Genomic DNA, 24,406 nt, shown 5'->3' on the forward strand with positions numbered 1-24,406 from the left:
CTATCCGACAGGATGCTCTCGATTGTGCAGTTGTAAAAGTTTGTGAGTGTTTTTGGTGACAAGCCAAATTTCTTCAGCCTCCTGAGGTTGAAAAGGCGCTGCTGCGCCTTCTTCACCACGCTATGTGTCTGTGTGGGTGGACCATTTCAGTTTGTCCGTGATGTGTACGCCGAGGAACTTTCCACCTTCTCCACTACTGTCCCGTCGATATGGATAGGGGGCTTCTCCCTCTGCTGTTTCCTGAAGTCCACGATCATCTCCTTTGTTTTGTTGACATTGAGTGTGAGGTTATTTTCCTGACACCACACTCCGAGGGCCCTCACCTCCTCCCTGTAGGCCGTCTCGTCGCTGTTGGTAATCAAGCCTACCACTGTAGTGTCGTCTGCAAACTTGATGATTGAGTTGGAGGCGTGCATGGCCACGCAGTCATGGGTGAACAGGGAGTACAGGAGAGGGCTGAGAACGCACCCTTGTGGGGCCCCAGTGTTGAGGATCAGCGGGGTGGAGATGTTGTTTCCTACATTCACCACCTACGGGCCGGCCCTTTTGCAATGTAACGTTAGCTAAAGCATTGTAGTCAGAAGGACAAAAATGAAAGCAACCTTTCCATTGGAAACAGGCTAAAAACAATCAAACATAGCCTCATATTTATCTCATTATAGCTAGCTAATACATCCGTGTGATATCCAAACAGCTAACTTTAGCTAGCTACTACTACTGGACAGTAGATGCTGTTAGCAACAACAACAAAAAACTGCATTCAACATTGCAAGGCGATGTAGCTAAGGTTATTTACTCACGTTTAGCGCAAGGGAATCGAAATCATCGTCAAGTATGTCCTCAAGAAGGGCATCTATATCTTCGCTGTCCGTTTTTCTGGGTGTATCGTCAGTGGTGCTGACGGTGTGAAGCGAGGAACAGTTTTAGCAAGCTAACGTTACATAGCTAACTACGTGATTTAGCTAACATGCTTGATGAAATAACAATGCATTTTAGGAAGGCTGATACAATGTAAACGCCTGGGCATTACCAATCACAGGAGAAAAATATCACGTTGTCGGCAGGATTCGAACCTGCGCGGGAAGATCCCAATGGATTTCTAGTCCATCGCCTTAACCACTCGGCCACGACAACTGCTGATGCTATTGAAGACAGAAACCGGTAATAGCCAACATAAAATTACAAATATATCAGACACTGACTGATATTATGTTTTAGCAAAACTCAAATTACGTTGGTAACCATTTTTTCCAGGCTGTATCATCACAACCGGCAGTGATTGATAGGCCCAGAGGGCAGCGCACAATTGGCCCTGCGTCATCCGTGTTTGGCAGGTGTAGGCCTTCATTGAAAATACGAATTTGTTCTTAACTGATTTGCCTAGTTAAATAATAAATAAATAAAAATAGCAATAAGGCACCTCGGGGGATTGTGGTATATCGCCAAAGGGGAGATCAAGCTGATCCTAACTGTTATAGGCCTATTTCTATTTTTCCCCGTTTATCAAAAGTGTTGGAAAACTTGTCAATAATCAATTGACTGGCTTTCTTGATGTCTATAGTATTCTCTCTGGTATGCAATCTGTTTTTTTTTGTCTCAGCCACTGCCTGTCACCAAGGGAGTACCCCAAGGCTCAATCCTTACTTATTGTTTAAACAGAAAACACAGGAGATTGGTGGCACCTCCTAGTGGTTAAAGTGTTGGACTAGTAACCGGAAGGTTGCAAGTTCAAATCCCCGAGCTGACAAGGTACAAATCTGTCGTTCTGCCCCTGAACTGACAGTTAACCCACTGTTCCTAGGCCGTCACTGAAAATAAGAATTTGTTCTTAACTGACTTGCGTAGTTAAATAAAGGTAAAATACATTTGGGAGCTCGTGGTAATGGCTGGAAGCGGAATCAGTGGAATGGTATCAAATGCATCAAACACATAGTTTGATTCCATTCCAGACATTATTATGAGCCGTCCTCCCCTCAGCAGCCTCCACTGATATAACATTATCATAGTATTATAAAGAGAACATTGGTGAAAACTGTTAGTACAGAAATATCTGTACTATCCGACAGGATGCTCTCGATTGTGCAGTTGTAAAAGTTTGTGAGTGTTTTTGGTGACAAGCCAAATTTCTTCAGCCTCCTGAGGTTGAAAAGGCGCTGCTGCGCCTTCTTCACCACGCTGTGTGTCTGTGTGGGTGGACCATTTCAGTTTGTCCGTGATGTGTACGCCGAGGAACTTTCCACCTTCTCCACTACTGTCCCGTCGATATGGATAGGGGGCTTCTCCCTCTGCTGTTTCCTGAAGTCCACGATCATCTCCTTTGTTTTGTTGACATTGAGTGTGAGGTTATTTTCCTGACACCACACTCCGAGGGCCCTCACCTCCTCCCTGTAGGCCGTCTCGTCGCTGTTGGTAATCAAGCCTACCACTGTAGTGTCGTCTGCAAACTTGATGATTGAGTTGGAGGCGTGCATGGCCACGCAGTCATGGGTGAACAGGGAGTACAGGAGAGGGCTGAGAACGCACCCTTGTGGGGCCCCAGTGTTGAGGATCAGCGGGGTGGAGATGTTGTTTCCTACATTCACCACCTACGGGCCGGCCCTTTTGCAATGTAACGTTAGCTAATGCATTGGAGTCAGAAGGACAAAAATGAAAGCAACCTTTCCATTGGAAACAGGCTAAAAACAATCAAACATAGCCTCATATTTATCTCATTATAGCTAGCTAATACATCCGTGTGATATCCAAACAGCTAACTTTAGCTAGCTACTACTACTGGACAGTAGATGCTGTTAGCAACAACAACAAAAAACTGCATTCAACATTGCAAGGCGATGTAGCTAAGGTTATTTACTCACGTTTAGCGCAAGGGAATCGAAATCATCGTCAAGTATGTCCTCAAGAAGGGCATCTATCTATATCTTCGCTGTCCGTTTTTCTGGGTGTATCGTCAGTGGTGCTGACGGTGTGAAGCGAGGAACAGTTTTAGCAAGCTAACGTTACATAGCTAACTACGTGATTTAGCTAACATGCTTGATGAAATAACAATGCATTTTAGGAAGGCTGATACAATGTAAACGCCTGGGCATTACCAATCACAGGAGAAAAATATCACGTTGTCGGCAGGATTCGAACCTGCGCGGGAAGATCCCAATGGATTTCTAGTCCATCACCTTAACCACTCGGCCACGACAACTGCTGATGCTATTGAAGACAGAAACCGGTAATAGCCAACATAAAATTACAAATATATCAGACACTGACTGATATTATGTTTTAGCAAAACTCAAATTACGTTGGTAACCATTTTTTCCAGGCTGTATCATCACAACCGGCAGTGATTGATAGGCCCAGAGGGCAGCGCACAATTGGCCCTGCGTCATCCGTGTTTGGCAGGTGTAGGCCTTCATTGAAAATACGAATTTGTTCTTAACTGATTTGCCTAGTTAAATAATAAATAAATAAAAATAGCAATAAGGCACCTCGGGGGATTGTGGTATATCGCCAAAGGGGAGATCAAGCTGATCCTAACTGTTATAGGCCTATTTCTATTTTTCCCCGTTTATCAAAAGTGTTGGAAAACTTGTCAATAATCAATTGACTGGCTTTCTTGATGTCTATAGTATTCTCTCTGGTATGCAATCTGTTTTTTTTTGTCTCAGCCACTGCCTGTCACCAAGGGAGTACCCCAAGGCTCAATCCTTACTTATTGTTTAAACAGAAAACACAGGAGATTGGTGGCACCTCCTAGTGGTTAAAGTGTTGGACTAGTAACCGGAAGGTTGCAAGTTCAAATCCCCGAGCTGACAAGGTACAAATCTGTCGTTCTGCCCCTGAACTGACAGTTAACCCACTGTTCCTAGGCCGTCACTGAAAATAAGAATTTGTTCTTAACTGACTTGCGTAGTTAAATAAAGGTAAAATACATTTGGGAGGAGGAGCTCGTGGTAATGGCTGGAAGCGGAATCAGTGGAATGGTATCAAATGCATCAAACACATAGTTTGATTCCATTCCAGACATTATTATGAGCCGTCCTCCCCTCAGCAGCCTCCACTGATATAACATTATCATAGTATTATAAAGAGAACATTGGTGAAAACTGTTAGTACAGAAATATCTGTACTATCCGACAGGATGCTCTCGATTGTGCAGTTGTAAAAGTTTGTGAGTGTTTTTGGTGACAAGCCAAATTTCTTCAGCCTCCTGAGGTTGAAAAGGCGCTGCTGCGCCTTCTTCACCACGCTGTGTGTCTGTGTGGGTGGACCATTTCAGTTTGTCCGTGATGTGTACGCCGAGGAACTTTCCACCTTCTCCACTACTGTCCCGTCGATATGGATAGGGGGCTTCTCCCTCTGCTGTTTCCTGAAGTCCACGATCATCTCCTTTGTTTTGTTGACATTGAGTGTGAGGTTATTTTCCTGACACCACACTCCGAGGGCCCTCACCTCCTCCCTGTAGGCCGTCTCGTCGCTGTTGGTAATCAAGCCTACCACTGTAGTGTCGTCTGCAAACTTGATGATTGAGTTGGAGGCGTGCATGGCCACGCAGTCATGGGTGAACAGGGAGTACAGGAGAGGGCTGAGAACGCACCCTTGTGGGGCCCCAGTGTTGAGGATCAGCGGGGTGGAGATGTTGTTTCCTACATTCACCACCTACGGGCCGGCCCTTTTGCAATGTAACGTTAGCTAATGCATTGGAGTCAGAAGGACAAAAATGAAAGCAACCTTTCCATTGGAAACAGGCTAAAAACAATCAAACATAGCCTCATATTTATCTCATTATAGCTAGCTAATACATCCGTGTGATATCCAAACAGCTAACTTTAGCTAGCTACTACTACTGGACAGTAGATGCTGTTAGCAACAACAACAAAAAACTGCATTCAACATTGCAAGGCGATGTAGCTAAGGTTATTTACTCACGTTTAGCGCAAGGGAATCGAAATCATCGTCAAGTATGTCCTCAAGAAGGGCATCTATCTATATCTTCGCTGTCCGTTTTTCTGGGTGTATCGTCAGTGGTGCTGACGGTGTGAAGCGAGGAACAGTTTTAGCAAGCTAACGTTACATAGCTAACTACGTGATTTAGCTAACATGCTTGATGAAATAACAATGCATTTTAGGAAGGCTGATACAATGTAAACGCCTGGGCATTACCAATCACAGGAGAAAAATATCACGTTGTAGGCAGGATTCGAACCTGCGCGGGAAGATCCCAATGGATTTCTAGTCCATCACCTTAACCACTCGGCCACGACAACTGCTGATGCTATTGAAGACAGAAACCGGTAATAGCCAACATAAAATTACAAATATATCAGACACTGACTGATATTATGTTTTAGCAAAACTCAAATTACGTTGGTAACCATTTTTTCCAGGCTGTATCATCACAACCGGCAGTGATTGATAGGCCCAGAGGGCAGCGCACAATTGGCCCTGCGTCATCCGTGTTTGGCAGGTGTAGGCCTTCATTGAAAATACGAATTTGTTCTTAACTGATTTGCCTAGTTAAATAATAAATAAATAAAAATAGCAATAAGGCACCTCGGGGGATTGTGGTATATCGCCAAAGGGGGAGATCAAGCTGATCCTAACTGTTATAGGCCTATTTCTATTTTTCCCCGTTTATCAAAAGTGTTGGAAAACTTGTCAATAATCAATTGACTGGCTTTCTTGATGTCTATAGTATTCTCTCTGGTATGCAATCTGTTTTTTTTTTGTCTCAGCCACTGCCTGTCACCAAGGGAGTACCCCAAGGCTCAACCCTTACTTATTGTTTAAACAGAAAACACAGGAGATTGGTGGCACCTCCTAGTGGTTAAAGCGTTGGACTAGTAACCGGAAGGTTGCAAGTTCAAATCCCCGAACTGACAAGGTACAAATCTTTCGTTCTGCCCCTGAACTGACAGTTAACCCACTGTTCCTAGGCCGTCACTGAAAATAAGAATTTCTTCTTAACTGACTTGCGTAGTTAAATAAAGGTAAAATACATTTGGGAGGAGGAGCTCGTGGTAATGGCTGGAAGCGGAATCAGTGGAATGGTATCAAATGCATCAAACACATAGTTTGATTCCATTCCAGACATTATTATGAGCCGTCCTCCCCTCAGCAGCCTCCACTGATATAACATTATCATAGTATTATAAAGAGAACATTGGTGAAAACTGTTAGTACAGAAATATCTGTACTATCCGACAGGATGCTCTCGATTGTGCAGTTGTAAAAGTTTGTGAGTGTTTTTGGTGACAAGCCAAATTTCTTCAGCCTCCTGAGGTTGAAAAGGCGCTGCTGCGCCTTCTTCACCACGCTATGTGTCTGTGTGGGTGGACCATTTCAGTTTGTCCGTGATGTGTACGCCGAGGAACTTTCCACCTTCTCCACTACTGTCCCGTCGATATGGATAGGGGGCTTCTCCCTCTGCTGTTTCCTGAAGTCCACGATCATCTCCTTTGTTTTGTTGACATTGAGTGTGAGGTTATTTTCCTGACACCACACTCCGAGGGCCCTCACCTCCTCCCTGTAGGCCGTCTCGTCGCTGTTGGTAATCAAGCCTACCACTGTAGTGTCGTCTGCAAACTTGATGATTGAGTTGGAGGCGTGCATGGCCACGCAGTCATGGGTGAACAGGGAGTACAGGAGAGGGCTGAGAACGCACCCTTGTGGGGCCCCAGTGTTGAGGATCAGCGGGGTGGAGATGTTGTTTCCTACATTCACCACCTACGGGCCGGCCCTTTTGCAATGTAACGTTAGCTAAAGCATTGTAGTCAGAAGGACAAAAATGAAAGCAACCTTTCCATTGGAAACAGGCTAAAAACAATCAAACATAGCCTCATATTTATCTCATTATAGCTAGCTAATACATCCGTGTGATATCCAAACAGCTAACTTTAGCTAGCTACTACTACTGGACAGTAGATGCTGTTAGCAACAACAACAAAAAACTGCATTCAACATTGCAAGGCGATGTAGCTAAGGTTATTTACTCACGTTTAGCGCAAGGGAATCGAAATCATCGTCAAGTATGTCCTCAAGAAGGGCATCTATATCTTCGCTGTCCGTTTTTCTGGGTGTATCGTCAGTGGTGCTGACGGTGTGAAGCGAGGAACAGTTTTAGCAAGCTAACGTTACATAGCTAACTACGTGATTTAGCTAACATGCTTGATGAAATAACAATGCATTTTAGGAAGGCTGATACAATGTAAGCGCCTGGGCATTACCAATCACAGGAGAAAAATATCACGTTGTCGGCAGGAGTCAAACCTGCGCGGGAAGATCCCAATGGATTTCTAGTCCATCGCCTTAACCACTCGGCCACGACAACTGCTGATGCTATTGAAGACAGAAACCGGTAATAGCCAACATAAAATTACAAATATATCAGACACTGACTGATATTATGTTTTAGCAAAACTCAAATTACGTTGGTAACCATTTTTTCCAGGCTGTATCATCACAACCGGCAGTGATTGATAGGCCCAGAGGGCAGCGCACAATTGGCCCTGCGTCATCCGTGTTTGGCAGGTGTAGGCCTTCATTGAAAATACGAATTTGTTCTTAACTGATTTGCCTAGTTAAATAATAAATAAATAAAAATAGCAATAAGGCACCTCGGGGGATTGTGGTATATCGCCAAAGGGGGAGATCAAGCTGATCCTAACTGTTATAGGCCTATTTCTATTTTTCCCCGTTTATCAAAAGTGTTGGAAAACTTGTCAATAATCAATTGACTGGCTTTCTTGATGTCTATAGTATTCTCTCTGGTATGCAATCTGTTTTTTTTTGTCTCAGCCACTGCCTGTCACCAAGGGAGTACCCCAAGGCTCAAGCCTTACTTATTGTTCAAACAGAAAACACAGGAGATTGGTGGCACCTCCTAGTGGTTGAAGTGTTGGACTAGTAACCGGAAGGTTGCAAGTTCAAATCCCCGAGCTGACAAGGTACAAATCTGTCGTTCTGCCCCTGAACTGACAGTTAACCCACTGTTCCTAGGCCGTCACTGAAAATAAGAATTTGTTCTTAACTGACTTGCGTAGTTAAATAAAGGTAAAATACATTTGGGAGGAGGAGCTCGTGGTAATGGCTGGAAGCGGAATCAGTGGAATGGTATCAAATGCATCAAACACATAGTTTGATTCCATTCCAGACATTATTATGAGCCGTCCTCCCCTCAGCAGCCTCCACTGATATAACATTATCATAGTATTATAAAGAGAACATTGGTGAAAACTGTTAGTACAGAATTATCTGTACTATCCGACAGGATGCTCTCGATTGTGCAGTTGTAAAAGTTTGTGAGTGTTTTTGGTGACAAGCCAAATTTCTTCAGCCTCCTGAGGTTGAAAAGGCGCTGCTGCGCCTTCTTCACCACGCTGTGTGTCTGTGTGGGTGGACCATTTCAGTTTGTCCGTGATGTGTACGCCGAGGAACTTTCCACCTTCTCCACTACTGTCCCGTCGATATGGATAGGGGGCTTCTCCCTCTGCTGTTTCCTGAAGTCCACGATCATCTCCTTTGTTTTGTTGACATTGAGTGTGAGGTTATTTTCCTGACACCACACACCACACTCCGAATAATCAATTGACTGGCTTTCTTGATGTCTATAGTATTCTCTCTGGTATGCAATCTGTTTTTTTTGTCTCAGCCACTGCCTGTCAACAAGGGAGGCTCAATCCTTACTTATTGTTTAAACAGAAAACACAGGAGATTGGTGGCACCTCCTAGTGGTTAAAGCGTTGGACTAGTAACCGGAAGGTTGCAAGTTCAAATCCCCGAACTGACAAGGTACAAATCTTTCGTTCTGCCCCTGAACTGACAGTTAACCCACTGTTCCTAGGCCGTCACTGAAAATAAGAATTTGTTCTTAACTGACTTGCGTAGTTAAATAAAGGTAAAATACATTTGGGAGGAGGAGCTCGTGGTAATGGCTGGAAGCGGAATCAGTGGAATGGTATCAAATGCATCAAACACATAGTTTGATTCCATTCCAGACATTATTATGAGCCGTCCTCCCCTCAGCAGCCTCCACTGATATAACATTATCATAGTATTATAAAGAGAACATTGGTGAAAACTGTTAGTACAGAAATATCTGTACTATCCGACAGGATGCTCTCGATTGTGCAGTTGTAAAAGTTTGTGAGTGTTTTTGGTGACAAGCCAAATTTCTTCAGCCTCCTGAGGTTGAAAAGGCGCTGCTGCGCCTTCTTCACCACGCTGTGTGTCTGTGTGGGTGGACCATTTCAGTTTGTCCGTGATGTGTACGCCGAGGAACTTTCCACCTTCTCCACTACTGTCCCGTCGATATGGATAGGGGGCTTCTCCCTCTGCTGTTTCCTGAAGTCCACGATCATCTCCTTTGTTTTGTTGACATTGAGTGTGAGGTTATTTTCCTGACACCACACTCCGAGGGCCCTCACCTCCTCCCTGTAGGCCGTCTCGTCGCTGTTGGTAATCAAGCCTACCACTGTAGTGTCGTCTGCAAACTTGATGATTGAGTTGGAGGCGTGCATGGCCACGCAGTCATGGGTGAACAGGGAGTACAGGAGAGGGCTGAGAACGCACCCTTGTGGGGCCCCAGTGTTGAGGATCAGCGGGGTGGAGATGTTGTTTCCTACATTCACCACCTACGGGCCGGCCCTTTTGCAATGTAACGTTAGCTAATGCATTGGAGTCAGAAGGACAAAAATGAAAGCAACCTTTCCATTGGAAACAGGCTAAAAACAATCAAACATAGCCTCATATTTATCTCATTATAGCTAGCTAATACATCCGTGTGATATCCAAACAGCTAACTTTAGCTAGCTACTACTACTGGACAGTAGATGCTGTTAGCAACAACAACAAAAAACTGCATTCAACATTGCAAGGCGATGTAGCTAAGGTTATTTACTCACGTTTAGCGCAAGGGAATCGAAATCATCGTCAAGTATGTCCTCAAGAAGGGCATCTATCTATATCTTCGCTGTCCGTTTTTCTGGGTGTATCGTCAGTGGTGCTGACGGTGTGAAGCGAGGAACAGTTTTAGCAAGCTAACGTTACATAGCTAACTACGTGATTTAGCTAACATGCTTGATGAAATAACAATGCATTTTAGGAAGGCTGATACAATGTAAACGCCTGGGCATTACCAATCACAGGAGAAAAATATCACGTTGTCGGCAGGATTCGAACCTGCGCGGGAAGATCCCAATAGATTTCTAGTCCATCGCCTTAACCACTCGGCCACGACAACTGCTGATGCTATTGAAGACAGAAACCGGTAATAGCCAACATAAAATTACAAATATATCAGACACTGACTGATATTATGTTTTAGCAAAACTCAAATTACGTTGGTAACCATTTTTTCCAGGCTGTATCATCACAACCGGCAGTGATTGATAGGCCCAGAGGGCAGCGCACAATTGGCCCTGCGTCATCCGTGTTTGGCAGGTGTAGGCCTTCATTGAAAATACGAATTTGTTCTTAACTGATTTGCCTAGTTAAATAATAAATAAATAAAAATAGCAATAAGGCACCTCGGGGGATTGTGGTATATCGCCAAAGGGGGAGATCAAGCTGATCCTAACTGTTATAGGCCTATTTCTATTTTTCCCCGTTTATCAAAAGTGTTGGAAAACTTGTCAATAATCAATTGACTGGCTTTCTTGATGTCTATAGTATTCTCTCTGGTATGCAATCTGTTTTTTTTTTTGTCTCAGCCACTGCCTGTCACCAAGGGAGTACCCCAAGGCTCAACCCTTACTTATTGTTTAAACAGAAAACACAGGAGATTGGTGGCACCTCCTAGTGGTTAAAGCGTTGGACTAGTAACCGGAAGGTTGCAAGTTCAAATCCCCGAACTGACAAGGTACAAATCTTTCGTTCTGCCCCTGAACTGACAGTTAACCCACTGTTCCTAGGCCGTCACTGAAAATAAGAATTTGTTCTTAACTGACTTGCGTAGTTAAATAAAGGTAAAATACATTTGGGAGGAGGAGCTCGTGGTAATGGCTGGAAGCGGAATCAGTGGAATGGTATCAAATGCATCAAACACATAGTTTGATTCCATTCCAGACATTATTATGAGCCGTCCTCCCCTCAGCAGCCTCCACTGATATAACATTATCATAGTATTATAAAGAGAACATTGGTGAAAACTGTTAGTACAGAAATATCTGTACTATCCGACAGGATGCTCTCGATTGTGCAGTTGTAAAAGTTTGTGAGTGTTTTTGGTGACAAGCCAAATTTCTTCAGCCTCCTGAGGTTGAAAAGGCGCTGCTGCGCCTTCTTCACCACGCTGTGTGTCTGTGTGGGTGGACCATTTCAGTTTGTCCGTGATGTGTACGCCGAGGAACTTTCCACCTTCTCCACTACTGTCCCGTCGATATGGATAGGGGGCTTCTCCCTCTGCTGTTTCCTGAAGTCCACGATCATCTCCTTTGTTTTGTTGACATTGAGTGTGAGGTTATTTTCCTGACACCACACTCCGAGGGCCCTCACCTCCTCCCTGTAGGCCGTCTCGTCGCTGTTGGTAATCAAGCCTACCACTGTAGTGTCGTCTGCAAACTTGATGATTGAGTTGGAGGCGTGCATGGCCACGCAGTCATGGGTGAACAGGGAGTACAGGAGAGGGCTGAGAACGCACCCTTGTGGGGCCCCAGTGTTGAGGATCAGCGGGGTGGAGATGTTGTTTCCTACATTCACCACCTACGGGCCGGCCCTTTTGCAATGTAACGTTAGCTAATGCATTGGAGTCAGAAGGACAAAAATGAAAGCAACCTTTCCATTGGAAACAGGCTAAAAACAATCAAACATAGCCTCATATTTATCTCATTATAGCTAGCTAATACATCCGTGTGATATCCAAACAGCTAACTTTAGCTAGCTACTACTACTGGACAGTAGATGCTGTTAGCAACAACAACAAAAAACTGCATTCAACATTGCAAGGCGATGTAGCTAAGGTTATTTACTCACGTTTAGCGCAAGGGAATCGAAATCATCGTCAAGTATGTCCTCAAGAAGGGCATCTATCTATATCTTCGCTGTCCGTTTTTCTGGGTGTATCGTCAGTGGTGCTGACGGTGTGAAGCGAGGAACAGTTTTAGCAAGCTAACGTTACATAGCTAACTACGTGATTTAGCTAACATGCTTGATGAAATAACAATGCATTTTAGGAAGGCTGATACAATGTAAACGCCTGGGCATTACCAATCACAGGAGAAAAATATCACGTTGTCGGCAGGATTCGAACCTGCGCGGGAAGATCCCAATGGATTTCTAGTCCATCACCTTAACCACTCGGCCACGACAACTGCTGATGCTATTGAAGACAGAAACCGGTAATAGCCAACATAAAATTACAAATATATCAGACACTGACTGATATTATGTTTTAGCAAAACTCAAATTACGTTGGTAGCCATTTTTTCCAGGCTGTATCATCACAACCGGCAGTGATTGATAGGCCCAGAGGGCAGCGCACAATTGGCCCTGCGTCATCCGTGTTTGGCAGGTGTAGGCCTTCATTGAAAATACGAATTTGTTCTTAACTGATTTGCCTAGTTAAATAATAAATAAATAAAAATAGCAATAAGGCACCTCGGGGGATTGTGGTATATCGCCAAAGGGGGAGATCAAGCTGATCCTAACTGTTATAGGCCTATTTCTATTTTTCCCCGTTTATCAAAAGTGTTGGAAAACTTGTCAATAATCAATTGACTGGCTTTCTTGATGTCTATAGTATTCTCTCTGGTATGCAATCTGTTTTTTTTTTGTCTCAGCCACTGCCTGTCACCAAGGGAGTACCCCAAGGCTCAACCCTTACTTATTGTTTAAACAGAAAACACAGGAGATTGGTGGCACCTCCTAGTGGTTAAAGCGTTGGACTAGTAACCGGAAGGTTGCAAGTTCAAATCCCTGAACTGACAAGGTACAAATCTTTCGTTCTGCCCCTGAACTGACAGTTAACCCACTGTTCCTAGGCCGTCACTGAAAATAAGAATTTCTTCTTAACTGACTTGCGTAGTTAAATAAAGGTAAAATACATTTGGGAGGAGGAGCTCGTGGTAATGGCTGGAAGCGGAATCAGTGGAATGGTATCAAATGCATCAAACACATAGTTTGATTCCATTCCAGACATTATTATGAGCCGTCCTCCCCTCAGCAGCCTCCACTGATATAACATTATCATAGTATTATAAAGAGAACATTGGTGAAAACTGTTAGTACAGAAATATCTGTACTATCCGACAGGATGCTCTCGATTGTGCAGTTGTAAAAGTTTGTGAGTGTTTCTGGTGACAAGCCAAATTTCTTCAGCCTCCTGAGGTTGAAAAGGCGCTGCTGCGCCTTCTTCACCACGCTGTGTGTCTGTGTGGGTGGACCATTTCAGTTTGTCCGTGATGTGTACGCCGAGGAACTTTCCACCTTCTCCACTACTGTCCCGTCGATATGGATAGGGGGCTTCTCCCTCTGCTGTTTCCTGAAGTCCACGATCATCTCCTTTGTTTTGTTGACATTGAGTGTGAGGTTATTTTCCTGACACCACACTCCGAGGGCCCTCACCTCCTCCCTGTAGGCCGTCTCGTCGCTGTTGGTAATCAAGCCTACCACTGTAGTGTCATCTGCAAACTTGATGATTGAGTTGGAGGCGTGCATGGCCACGCAGTCATGGGTGAACAGGGAGTACAGGAGAGGGCTGAGAACGCACCCTTGTGGGGCCCCAGTGTTGAGGATCAGCGGGGTGGAGATGTTGTTTCCTACATTCACCACCTACGGGCCGGCCCTTTTGCAATGTAACGTTAGCTAATGCATTGGAGTCAGAAGGACAAAAATGAAAGCAACCTTTCCATTGGAAACAGGCTAAAAACAATCAAACATAGCCTCATATTTATCTCATTATAGCTAGCTAATACATCCGTGTGATATCCAAACAGCTAACTTTAGCTAGCTACTACTACTGGACAGTAGATGCTGTTAGCAACAACAACAAAAAACTGCATTCAACATTGCAAGGCGATGTAGCTAAGGTTATTTACTCACGTTTAGCGCAAGGGAATCGAAATCATCGTCAAGTATGTCCTCAAGAAGGGCATCTATCTATATCTTCGCTGTCCGTTTTTCTGGGTGTATCGTCAGTGGTGCTGACGGTGTGAAGCGAGGAACAGTTTTAGCAAGCTAACGTTACATAGCTAACTACGTGATTTAGCTAACATGCTTGATGAAATAACAATGCATTTTAGGAAGGCTGATACAATGTAAACGCCTGGGCATTACCAATCACAGGAGAAAAATATCACGTTGTCGGCAGGATTCGAACCTGCGCGGGAAGATCCCAATGGATTTCTAGTCCATCGCCTTAACCACTCGGCCACGACAACTGCTGATGCTATTGAAGACAGAAACCGGTAATAGCCAACATAAAATTACAAATATATCAGACACTGACTGATATTATGTTTTAGCAAAACTCAAATTACGTTGGTAACCATTTTTTCCAGGCTGTATCATCACAACCGGCAGTGATTGATAGGCCCAGAGGGCAGCGCACAATTGGCCCTGCGTCATCCGTGTTTGGCAGGTGTAGGCCTTCATTGAAAATACGAATTTGTTCTTAACTGATTTGCCTAGTTAAATAATAAATAAATAAAAATAGCAATAAGGCACCTCGGGGGATTGTGGTATATCGCCAAAGGGGGAGATCAAGCTGATCCTAACTGTTATAGGCCTATTTCTATTTTTCCCCGTTTATCAAAAGTGTTGGAAAACTTGTCAATAATCAATTGACTGGCTTTCTTGATGTCTATAGTATTCTCTCTGGTATGCAATCTGTTTTTTTTTTGTCTCAGCCACTGCCTGTCACCAAGGGAGTACCCCAAGGCTCAACCCTTACTTATTGTTTAAACAGAAAACACAGGAGATTGGTGGCACCTCCTAGTGGTTAAAGCGTTGGACTAGTAACCGGAAGGTTGCAAGTTCAAATCCCCGAACTGACAAGGTACAAATCTTTCGTTCTGCCCCTGAACTGACAGTTAACCCACTGTTCCTAGGCCGTCACTGAAAATAAGAATTTGTTCTTAACTGACTTGCGTAGTTAAATAAAGGTAAAATACATTTGGGAGGAGGAGCTCGTGGTAATGGCTGGAAGCGGAATCAGTGGAATGGTATCAAATGCATCAAACACATAGTTTGATTCCATTCCAGACATTATTATGAGCCGTCCTCCCCTCAGCAGCCTCCACTGATATAACATTATCATAGTATTATAAAGAGAACATTGGTGAAAACTGTTAGTACAGAAATATCTGTACTATCCGACAGGATGCTCTCGATTGTGCAGTTGTAAAAGTTTGTGAGTGTTTTTGGTGACAAGCCAAATTTCTTCAGCCTCCTGAGGTTGAAAAGGCGCTGCTGCGCCTTCTTCACCACGCTGTGTGTCTGTGTGGGTGGACCATTTCAGTTTGTCCGTGATGTGTACGCCGAGGAACTTTCCACCTTCTCCACTACTGTCCCGTCGATATGGATAGGGGGCTTCTCCCTCTGCTGTTTCCTGAAGTCCACGATCATCTCCTTTGTTTTGTTGACATTGAGTGTGAGGTTATTTTCCTGACACCACACTCCGAGGGCCCTCACCTCCTCCCTGTAGGCCGTCTCGTCGCTGTTGGTAATCAAGCCTACCACTGTAGTGTCGTCTGCAAACTTGATGATTGAGTTGGAGGCGTGCATGGCCACGCAGTCATGGGTGAACAGGGAGTACAGGAGAGGGCTGAGAACGCACCCTTGTGGGGCCCCAGTGTTGAGGATCAGCGGGGTGGAGATGTTGTTTCCTACATTCACCACCTACGGGCCGGCCCTTTTGCAATGTAACGTTAGCTAATGCATTGGAGTCAGAAGGACAAAAATGAAAGCAACCTTTCCATTGGAAACAGGCTAAAAACAATCAAACATAGCCTCATATTTATCTCATTATAGCTAGCTAATACATCCGTGTGATATCCAAACAGCTAACTTTAGCTAGCTACTACTACTGGACAGTAGATGCTGTTAGCAACAACAACAAAAAACTGCATTCAACATTGCAAGGCGATGTAGCTAAGGTTATTTACTCACGTTTAGCGCAAGGGAATCGAAATCATCGTCAAGTATGTCCTCAAGAAGGGCATCTATCTATATCTTCGCTGTCCGTTTTTCTGGGTGTATCGTCAGTGGTGCTGACGGTGTGAAGCGAGGAACAGTTTTAGCAAGCTAACGTTACATAGCTAACTACGTGATTTAGCTAACATGCTTGATGAAATAACAATGCATTTTAGGAAGGCTGATACAATGTAAACGCCTGGGCATTACCAATCACAGGAGAAAAATATCACGTTGTCGGCAGGATTCGAACCTGCGCGGGAAGATCCCAATGGATTTCTAGTCCATCGCCTTAACCACTCGGCCACGACAACTGCTGATGCTATTGAAGACAGAAACCGGTAATAGCCAACATAAAATTACAAATATATCAGACACTGACTGATATTATGTTTTAGCAAAACTCAAATTACGTTGGTAACCATTTTTTCCAGGCTGTATCATCACAACCGGCAGTGATTGATAGGCCCAGAGGGCAGCGCACAATTGGCCCTGCGTCATCCGTGTTTGGCAGGTGTAGGCCTTCATTGAAAATACGAATTTGTTCTTAACTGATTTGCCTAGTTAAATAATAAATAAATAAAAATAGCAATAAGGCACCTCGGGGGATTGTGGTATATCGCCAAAGGGGGAGATCAAGCTGATCCTAACTGTTATAGGCCTATTTCTATTTTTCCCCGTTTATCAAAAGTGTTGGAAAACTTGTCAATAATCAATTGACTGGCTTTCTTGATGTCTATAGTATTCTCTCTGGTATGCAATCTGTTTTTTTTTGTCTCAGCCACTGCCTGTCACCAAGGGAGTACCCCAAGGCTCAACCCTTACTTATTGTTTAAACAGAAAACACAGGAGATTGGTGGCACCTCCTAGTGGTTAAAGCGTTGGACTAGTAACCGGAAGGTTGCAAGTTCAAATCCCCGAACTGACAAGGTACAAATCTTTCGTTCTGCCCCTGAACTGACAGTTAACCCACTGTTCCTAGGCCGTCACTGAAAATAAGAATTTGTTCTTAACTGACTTGCGTAGTTAAATAAAGGTAAAATACATTTGGGAGGAGGAGCTCGTGGTAATGGCTGGAAGCGGAATCAGTGGAATGGTATCAAATGCATCAAACACATAGTTTGATTCCATTCCAGACATTATTATGAGCCGTCCTCCCCTCAGCAGCCTCCACTGATATAACATTATCATAGTATTATAAAGAGAACATTGGTGAAAACTGTTAGTACAGAAATATCTGTACTATCCGACAGGATGCTCTCGATTGTGCAGTTGTAAAAGTTTGTGAGTGTTTTTGGTGACAAGCCAAATTTCTTCAGCCTCCTGAGGTTGAAAAGGCGCTGCTGCGCCTTCTTCACCACGCTGTGTGTCTGTGTGGGTGGACCATTTCAGTTTGTCCGTGATGTGTACGCCGAGGAACTTTCCACCTTCTCCACTACTGTCCCGTCGATATGGATAGGGGGCTTCTCCCTCTGCTGTTTCCTGAAGTCCACGATCATCTCCTTTGTTTTGTTGACATTGAGTGTGAGGTTATTTTCCTGACACCACACTCCGAGGGCCCTCACCTCCTCCCTGTAGGCCGTCTCGTCGCTGTTGGTAATCAAGCCTACCACTGTAGTGTCGTCTGCAAACTTGATGATTGAGTTGGAGGCGTGCATGGCCACGCAGTCATGGGTGAACAGGGAGTACAGGAGAGGGCTGAGAACGCACCCTTGTGGGGCCCCAGTGTTGAGGATCAGCGGGGTGGAGATGTTGTTTCCTACATTCACCACCTACGGGCCGGCCCTTTTGCAATGTAACGTTAGCTAATGCATTGGAGTCAGAAGGACAAAAATGAAAGCAACCTTTCCATTGGAAACAGGCTAAAAACAATCAAACATAGCCTCATATTTATCTCATTATAGCTAGCTAATACATCCGTGTGATATCCAAACAGCTAACTTTAGCTAGCTACTACTACTGGACAGTAGATGCTGTTAGCAACAACAACAAAAAACTGCATTCAACATTGCAAGGCGATGTAGCTAAGGTTATTTACTCACGTTTAGCGCAAGGGAATCGAAATCATCGTCAAGTATGTCCTCAAGAAGGGCATCTATCTATATCTTCGCTGTCCGTTTTTCTGGGTGTATCGTCAGTGGTGCTGACGGTGTGAAGCGAGGAACAGTTTTAGCAAGCTAACGTTACATAGCTAACTACGTGATTTAGCTAACATGCTTGATGAAATAACAATGCATTTTAGGAAGGCTGATACAATGTAAACGCCTGGGCATTACCAATCACAGGAGAAAAATATCACGTTGTCGGCAGGATTCGAACCTGCGCGGGAAGATCCCAATGGATTTCTAGTCCATCACCTTAACCACTCGGCCACGACAACTGCTGATGCTATTGAAGACAGAAACCGGTAATAGCCAACATAAAATTACAAATATATCAGACACTGACTGATATTATGTTTTAGCAAAACTCAAATTACGTTGGTAACCATTTTTTCCAGGCTGTATCATCACAACCGGCAGTGATTGATAGGCCCAGAGGGCAGCGCACAATTGGCCCTGCGTCATCCGTGTTTGGCAGGTGTAGGCCTTCATTGAAAATACTAATTTGTTCTTAACTGATTTGCCTAGTTAAATAATAAATAAATAAAAATAGCAATAAGGCACCTCGGGGGACTGTGGTATATCGCCAAAGGGGGAGATCAAGCTGATCCTAACTGTTATAGGCCTATTTCTATTTTTCCCCGTTTATCAAAAGTGTTGGAAAACTTGTCAATAATCAATTGACTGGCTTTCTTGATGTCTATAGTATTCTCTCTGGTATGCAATCTGTTTTTTTTTTGTCTCAGCCACTGCCTGTCACCAAGGGAGTACCCCAAGGCTCAACCCTTACTTATTGTTTAAACAGAAAACACAGGAGATTGGTGGCACCTCCTAGTGGTTAAAGCGTTGGACTAGTAACCGGAAGGTTGCAAGTTCAAATCCCCGAACTGACAAGGTACAAATCTTTCGTTCTGCCCCTGAACTGACAGTTAACCCACTGTTCCTAGGCCGTCACTGAAAATAAGAATTTCTTCTTAACTGACTTGCGTAGTTAAATAAAGGTAAAATACATTTGGGAGGAGGAGCTCGTGGTAATGGCTGGAAGCGGAATCAGTGGAATGGTATCAAATGCATCAAACACATAGTTTGATTCCATTCCAGACATTATTATGAGCCGTCCTCCCCTCAGCAGCCTCCACTGATATAACATTATCATAGTATTATAAAGAGAACATTGGTGAAAACTGTTAGTACAGAAATATCTGTACTATCCGACAGGATGCTCTCGATTGTGCAGTTGTAAAAGTTTGTGAGTGTTTTTGGTGACAAGCCAAATTTCTTCAGCCTCCTGAGGTTGAAAAGGCGCTGCTGCGCCTTCTTCACCACGCTGTGTGTCTGTGTGGGTGGACCATTTCAGTTTGTCCGTGATGTGTACGCCGAGGAACTTTCCACCTTCTCCACTACTGTCCCGTCGATATGGATAGGGGGCTTCTCCCTCTGCTGTTTCCTGAAGTCCACGATCATCTCCTTTGTTTTGTTGACATTGAGTGTGAGGTTATTTTCCTGACACCACACTCCGAGGGCCCTCACCTCCTCCCTGTAGGCCGTCTCGTCGCTGTTGGTAATCAAGCCTACCACTGTAGTGTCGTCTGCAAACTTGATGATTGAGTTGGAGGCGTGCATGGCCACGCAGTCATGGGTGAACAGGGAGTACAGGAGAGGGCTGAGAACGCACCCTTGTGGGGCCCCAGTGTTGAGGATCAGCGGGGTGGAGATGTTGTTTCCTACATTCACCACCTACGGGCCGGCCCTTTTGCAATGTAACGTTAGCTAATGCATTGGAGTCAGAAGGACAAAAATGAAAGCAACCTTTCCATTGGAAACAGGCTAAAAACAATCAAACATAGCCTCATATTTATCTCATTATAGCTAGCTAATACATCCGTGTGATATCCAAACAGCTAACTTTAGCTAGCTACTACTACTGGACAGTAGATGCTGTTAGCAACAACAACAAAAAACTGCATTCAACATTGCAAGGCGATGTAGCTAAGGTTATTTACTCACGTTTAGCGCAAGGGAATCGAAATCATCGTCAAGTATGTCCTCAAGAAGGGCATCTATCTATATCTTCGCTGTCCGTTTTTCTGGGTGTATCGTCAGTGGTGCTGACGGTGTGAAGCGAGGAACAGTTTTAGCAAGCTAACGTTACATAGCTAACTACGTGATTTAGCTAACATGCTTGATGAAATAACAATGCATTTTAGGAAGGCTGATACAATGTAAACGCCTGGGCATTACCAATCACAGGAGAAAAATATCACGTTGTCGGCAGGATTCGAACCTGCGCGGGAAGATCCCAATGGATTTCTAGTCCATCGCCCTTAACCACTCGGCCACGACAACTGCTGATGCTATTGAAGACAGAAACCGGTAATAGCCAACATAAAATTACAAATATATCAGACACTGACTGATATTATGTTTTAGCAAAACTCAAATTACGTTGGTAACCATTTTTTCCAGGCTGTATCATCACAACCGGCAGTGATTGATAGGCCCAGAGGGCAGCGCACAATTGGCCCTGCGTCATCCGTGTTTGGCAGGTGTAGGCCTTCATTGAAAATACGAATTTGTTCTTAACTGATTTGCCTAGTTAAATAATAAATAAATAAAAATAGCAATAAGGCACCTCGGGGGATTGTGGTATATCGCCAAAGGGGGAGATCAAGCTGATCCTAACTGTTATAGGCCTATTTCTATTTTTCCCCGTTTATCAAAAGTGTTGGAAAACTTGTCAATAATCAATTGACTGGCTTTCTTGATGTCTATAGTATTCTCTCTGGTATGCAATCTGTTTTTTTTTTGTCTCAGCCACTGCCTGTCACCAAGGGAGTACCCCAAGGCTCAACCCTTACTTATTGTTTAAACAGAAAACACAGGAGATTGGTGGCACCTCCTAGTGGTTAAAGCGTTGGACTAGTAACCGGAAGGTTGCAAGTTCAAATCCCCGAACTGACAAGGTACAAATCTTTTGTTCTGCCCCTGAACTGACAGTTAACCCACTGTTCCTAGGCCGTCACTGAAAATAAGAATTTGTTCTTAACTGACTTGCGTAGTTAAATAAAGGTAAAATACATTTGGGAGGAGGAGCTCGTGGTAATGGCTGGAAGCGGAATCAGTGGAATGGTATCAAATGCATCAAACACATAGTTTGATTCCATTCCAGACATTATTATGAGCCGTCCTCCCCTCAGCAGCCTCCACTGATATAACATTATCATAGTATTATAAAGAGAACATTGGTGAAAACTGTTAGTACAGAATTATCTGTACTATCCGACAGGATGCTCTCGATTGTGCAGTTGTAAAAGTTTGTGAGTGTTTTTGGTGACAAGCCAAATTTCTTCAGCCTCCTGAGGTTGAAAAGGCGCTGCTGCGCCTTCTTCACCACGCTGTGTGTCTGTGTGGGTGGACCATTTCAGTTTGTCCGTGATGTGTACGCCGAGGAACTTTCCACCTTCTCCACTACTGTCCCGTCGATATGGATAGGGGGCTTCTCCCTCTGCTGTTTCCTGAAGTCCACGATCATCTCCTTTGTTTTGTTGACATTGAGTGTGAGGTTATTTTCCTGACACCACACACCACACTCCGAATAATCAATTGACTGGCTTTCTTGATGTCTATAGTATTCTCTCTGGTATGCAATCAGTTTTTTTTGTCTCAGCCACTGCCTGTCAACAAGGGAGGCTCAATCCTTACTTATTGTTTAAACAGAAAACACAGGAGATTGGTGGCACCTCCTAGTGGTTAAAGCGTTGGACTAGTAACCGGAAGGTTGCAAGTTCCCTGAGCTGACAAGGTACAAATCTGTCGTTCTGCCCCTGAACTGACAGTTAACCCACTGTTCCTAGGCCGTCACTGAAAATAAGAATTTGTTCTTAACTGACTTGCGTAGTTAAATAAAGGTAAAATACATTTGGGAGGAGGAGCTCGTGGTAATGGCTGGAAGCGGAATCAGTGGAATGGTATCAAATGCATCAAACACATAGTTTGATTCCATTCCAGACATTATTATGAGCCGTCCTCCCCTCAGCAGCCTCCACTGATATAACATTATCATAGTATTATAAAGAGAACATTGGTGAAAACTGTTAGTACAGAATTATCTGTACTATCCGACAGGATGCTCTCGATTGTGCAGTTGTAAAAGTTTGTGAGTGTTTTTGGTGACAAGCCAAATTTCTTCAGCCTCCTGAGGTTGAAAAGGCGCTGCTGCGCCTTCTTCACCACGCTGTGTGTCTGTGTGGGTGGACCATTTCAGTTTGTCCGTGATGTGTACGCCGAGGAACTTTCCACCTTCTCCACTACTGTCCCGTCGATATGGATAGGGGGCTTCTCCCTCTGCTGTTTCCTGAAGTCCACGATCATCTCCTTTGTTTTGTTGACATTGAGTGTGAGGTTATTTTCCTGACACCACACACCACACTCCGAATAATCAATTGACTGGCTTTCTTGATGTCTATAGTATTCTCTCTGGTATGCAATCTGTTTTTTTTGTCTCAGCCACTGCCTGTCAACAAGGGAGGCTCAATCCTTACTTATTGTTTAAACAGAAAACACAGGAGATTGGTGGCACCTCCTAGTGGTTAAAGCGTTGGACTAGTAACCGGAAGGTTGCAAGTTCCCTGAGCTGACAAGGTACAAATCTGTCGTTCTGCCCCTGAACTGACAGTTAACCCACTGTTCCTAGGCCGTCACTGAAAATAAGAATTTGTTCTTAACTGACTTGCGTAGTTAAATAAAGGTAAAATACATTTGGGAGGAGGAGCTCGTGGTAATGGCTGGAAGCGGAATCAGTGGAATGGTATCAAATGCATCAAACACATAGTTTGATTCCATTCCAGACATTATTATGAGCCGTCCTCCCCTCAGCAGCCTCCACTGATATAACATTATCATAGTATTATAAAGAGAACATTGGTGAAAACTGTTAATACAGAAATATCTGTGCTATCCGACAGGATGCTCTCGATTGTGCAGTTGTAAAAGTTTGTGAGTGTTTTTGGTGACAAGCCAAATTTCTTCAGCCTCCTGAGGTTGAAAAGGCGCTGCTGCGCCTTCTTCACCACGCTGTGTGTCTGTGTGGGTGGACCATTTCAGTTTGTCCGTGATGTGTACGCCGAGGTACTTTCCACCTTCTCCACTACTGTCCCGTCGATATGGATAGGGGGCTTCTCCCTCTGCTGTTTCCTGAAGTCCACGATCATCTCCTTTGTTTTGTTGACATTGAGTGTGAGGTTATTTTCCTGACACCACACTCCGAGGGCCCTCACCTCCTCCCTGTAGGCCGTCACGTCGCTGTTGGTAATCAAGCCTACCACTGTAGTGTCGTCTGCAAACTTGATGATTGAGTTGGAGGCGTGCATGGCCACGCAGTCATGGGTGAACAGGGAGTACAGGAGAGGGCTGAGAACGCACCCTTGTGGGGCCCCAGTGTTGAGGATCAGCGGGGTGGAGATGTTGTTTCCTACATTCACCACCTACGGGCCGGCCCTTTTGCAATGTAACGTTAGCTAATGCATTGGAGTCAGAAGGACAAAAATGAAAGCAACCTTTCCATTGGAAACAGGCTAAAAACAATCAAACATAGCCTCATATTTATCTCATTATAGCTAGCTAATACATCCGTGTGATATCCAAACAGCTAACTTTAGCTAGCTACTACTACTGGACAGTAGATGCTGTTAGCAACAACAACAAAAAACTGCATTCAACATTGCAAGGCGATGTAGCTAAGGTTATTTACTCACGTTTAGCGCAAGGGAATCGAAATCATCGTCAAGTATGTCCTCAAGAAGGGCATCTATATCTTCGCTGTCCGTTTTTCTGGGTATATCGTCAGTGGTGCTGACGGTGTGAAGTGAGGAACAGTTTTAGCAAGCTAACGTTACATAGCTAACTACGTGATTTAGCTAACATGCTTGATGAAATAACAATGCATTTTAGGAAGGCTGGCGTTTGCAACTAATTAGCTAACGTTACATAGCTATCGTCGTTAGTTACATTGCATAAGCTTCCACTGTGTCAGTCATGGTCAACAACTTGGTTTGCTAACCTTGCTTGCTAACGTTAGTCCATTCCCCCGTACTAACGTTAGCTATCGTTAACGTTAGCCGGTTGACACTTGCATTTTACTACGCACCAGTGTTTTCTTTCTTTCCCAGTTTGCGTTAAACATTTCC

The 24,406-nt window shown here is 44.1% G+C and overlaps 6 non-coding genes across 6 annotated transcripts; all 6 read right to left on the bottom strand.

Moving 5' to 3' along the window:
• Positions 1 to 1,052: 1,052 nt before the first annotated feature.
• On the bottom strand, positions 1,053 to 1,134 carry trnas-aga (transfer RNA serine (anticodon AGA)). Its single transcript has one exon. It is a non-coding gene; the product is annotated as a tRNA-Ser (tRNA).
• A 1,977-nt stretch (positions 1,135 to 3,111) lies between these two features.
• On the bottom strand, positions 3,112 to 3,193 carry trnas-aga (transfer RNA serine (anticodon AGA)). Its single transcript has one exon. It is a non-coding gene; the product is annotated as a tRNA-Ser (tRNA).
• Positions 3,194 to 12,217: 9,024 nt separating this feature from the next.
• Positions 12,218 to 12,299, bottom strand: trnas-aga (transfer RNA serine (anticodon AGA)). Its single transcript has one exon. It is a non-coding gene; the product is annotated as a tRNA-Ser (tRNA).
• Positions 12,300 to 14,284: 1,985 nt separating this feature from the next.
• Positions 14,285 to 14,366, bottom strand: trnas-aga (transfer RNA serine (anticodon AGA)). The gene has a single exon. It is a non-coding gene; the product is annotated as a tRNA-Ser (tRNA).
• A 1,985-nt stretch (positions 14,367 to 16,351) lies between these two features.
• On the bottom strand, positions 16,352 to 16,433 carry trnas-aga (transfer RNA serine (anticodon AGA)). Its single transcript has one exon. It is a non-coding gene; the product is annotated as a tRNA-Ser (tRNA).
• Positions 16,434 to 18,417: 1,984 nt separating this feature from the next.
• Positions 18,418 to 18,499, bottom strand: trnas-aga (transfer RNA serine (anticodon AGA)). The gene has a single exon. It is a non-coding gene; the product is annotated as a tRNA-Ser (tRNA).
• Positions 18,500 to 24,406: the final 5,907 nt, after the last annotated feature.

Source organism: Oncorhynchus mykiss, chromosome 2 (genome assembly GCF_057628025.1).
Source record: "Oncorhynchus mykiss isolate SJ-2025 chromosome 2, ASM5762802v1, whole genome shotgun sequence".
In the NCBI taxonomy this organism is placed as follows: domain Eukaryota; kingdom Metazoa; phylum Chordata; class Actinopteri; order Salmoniformes; family Salmonidae; genus Oncorhynchus; species Oncorhynchus mykiss.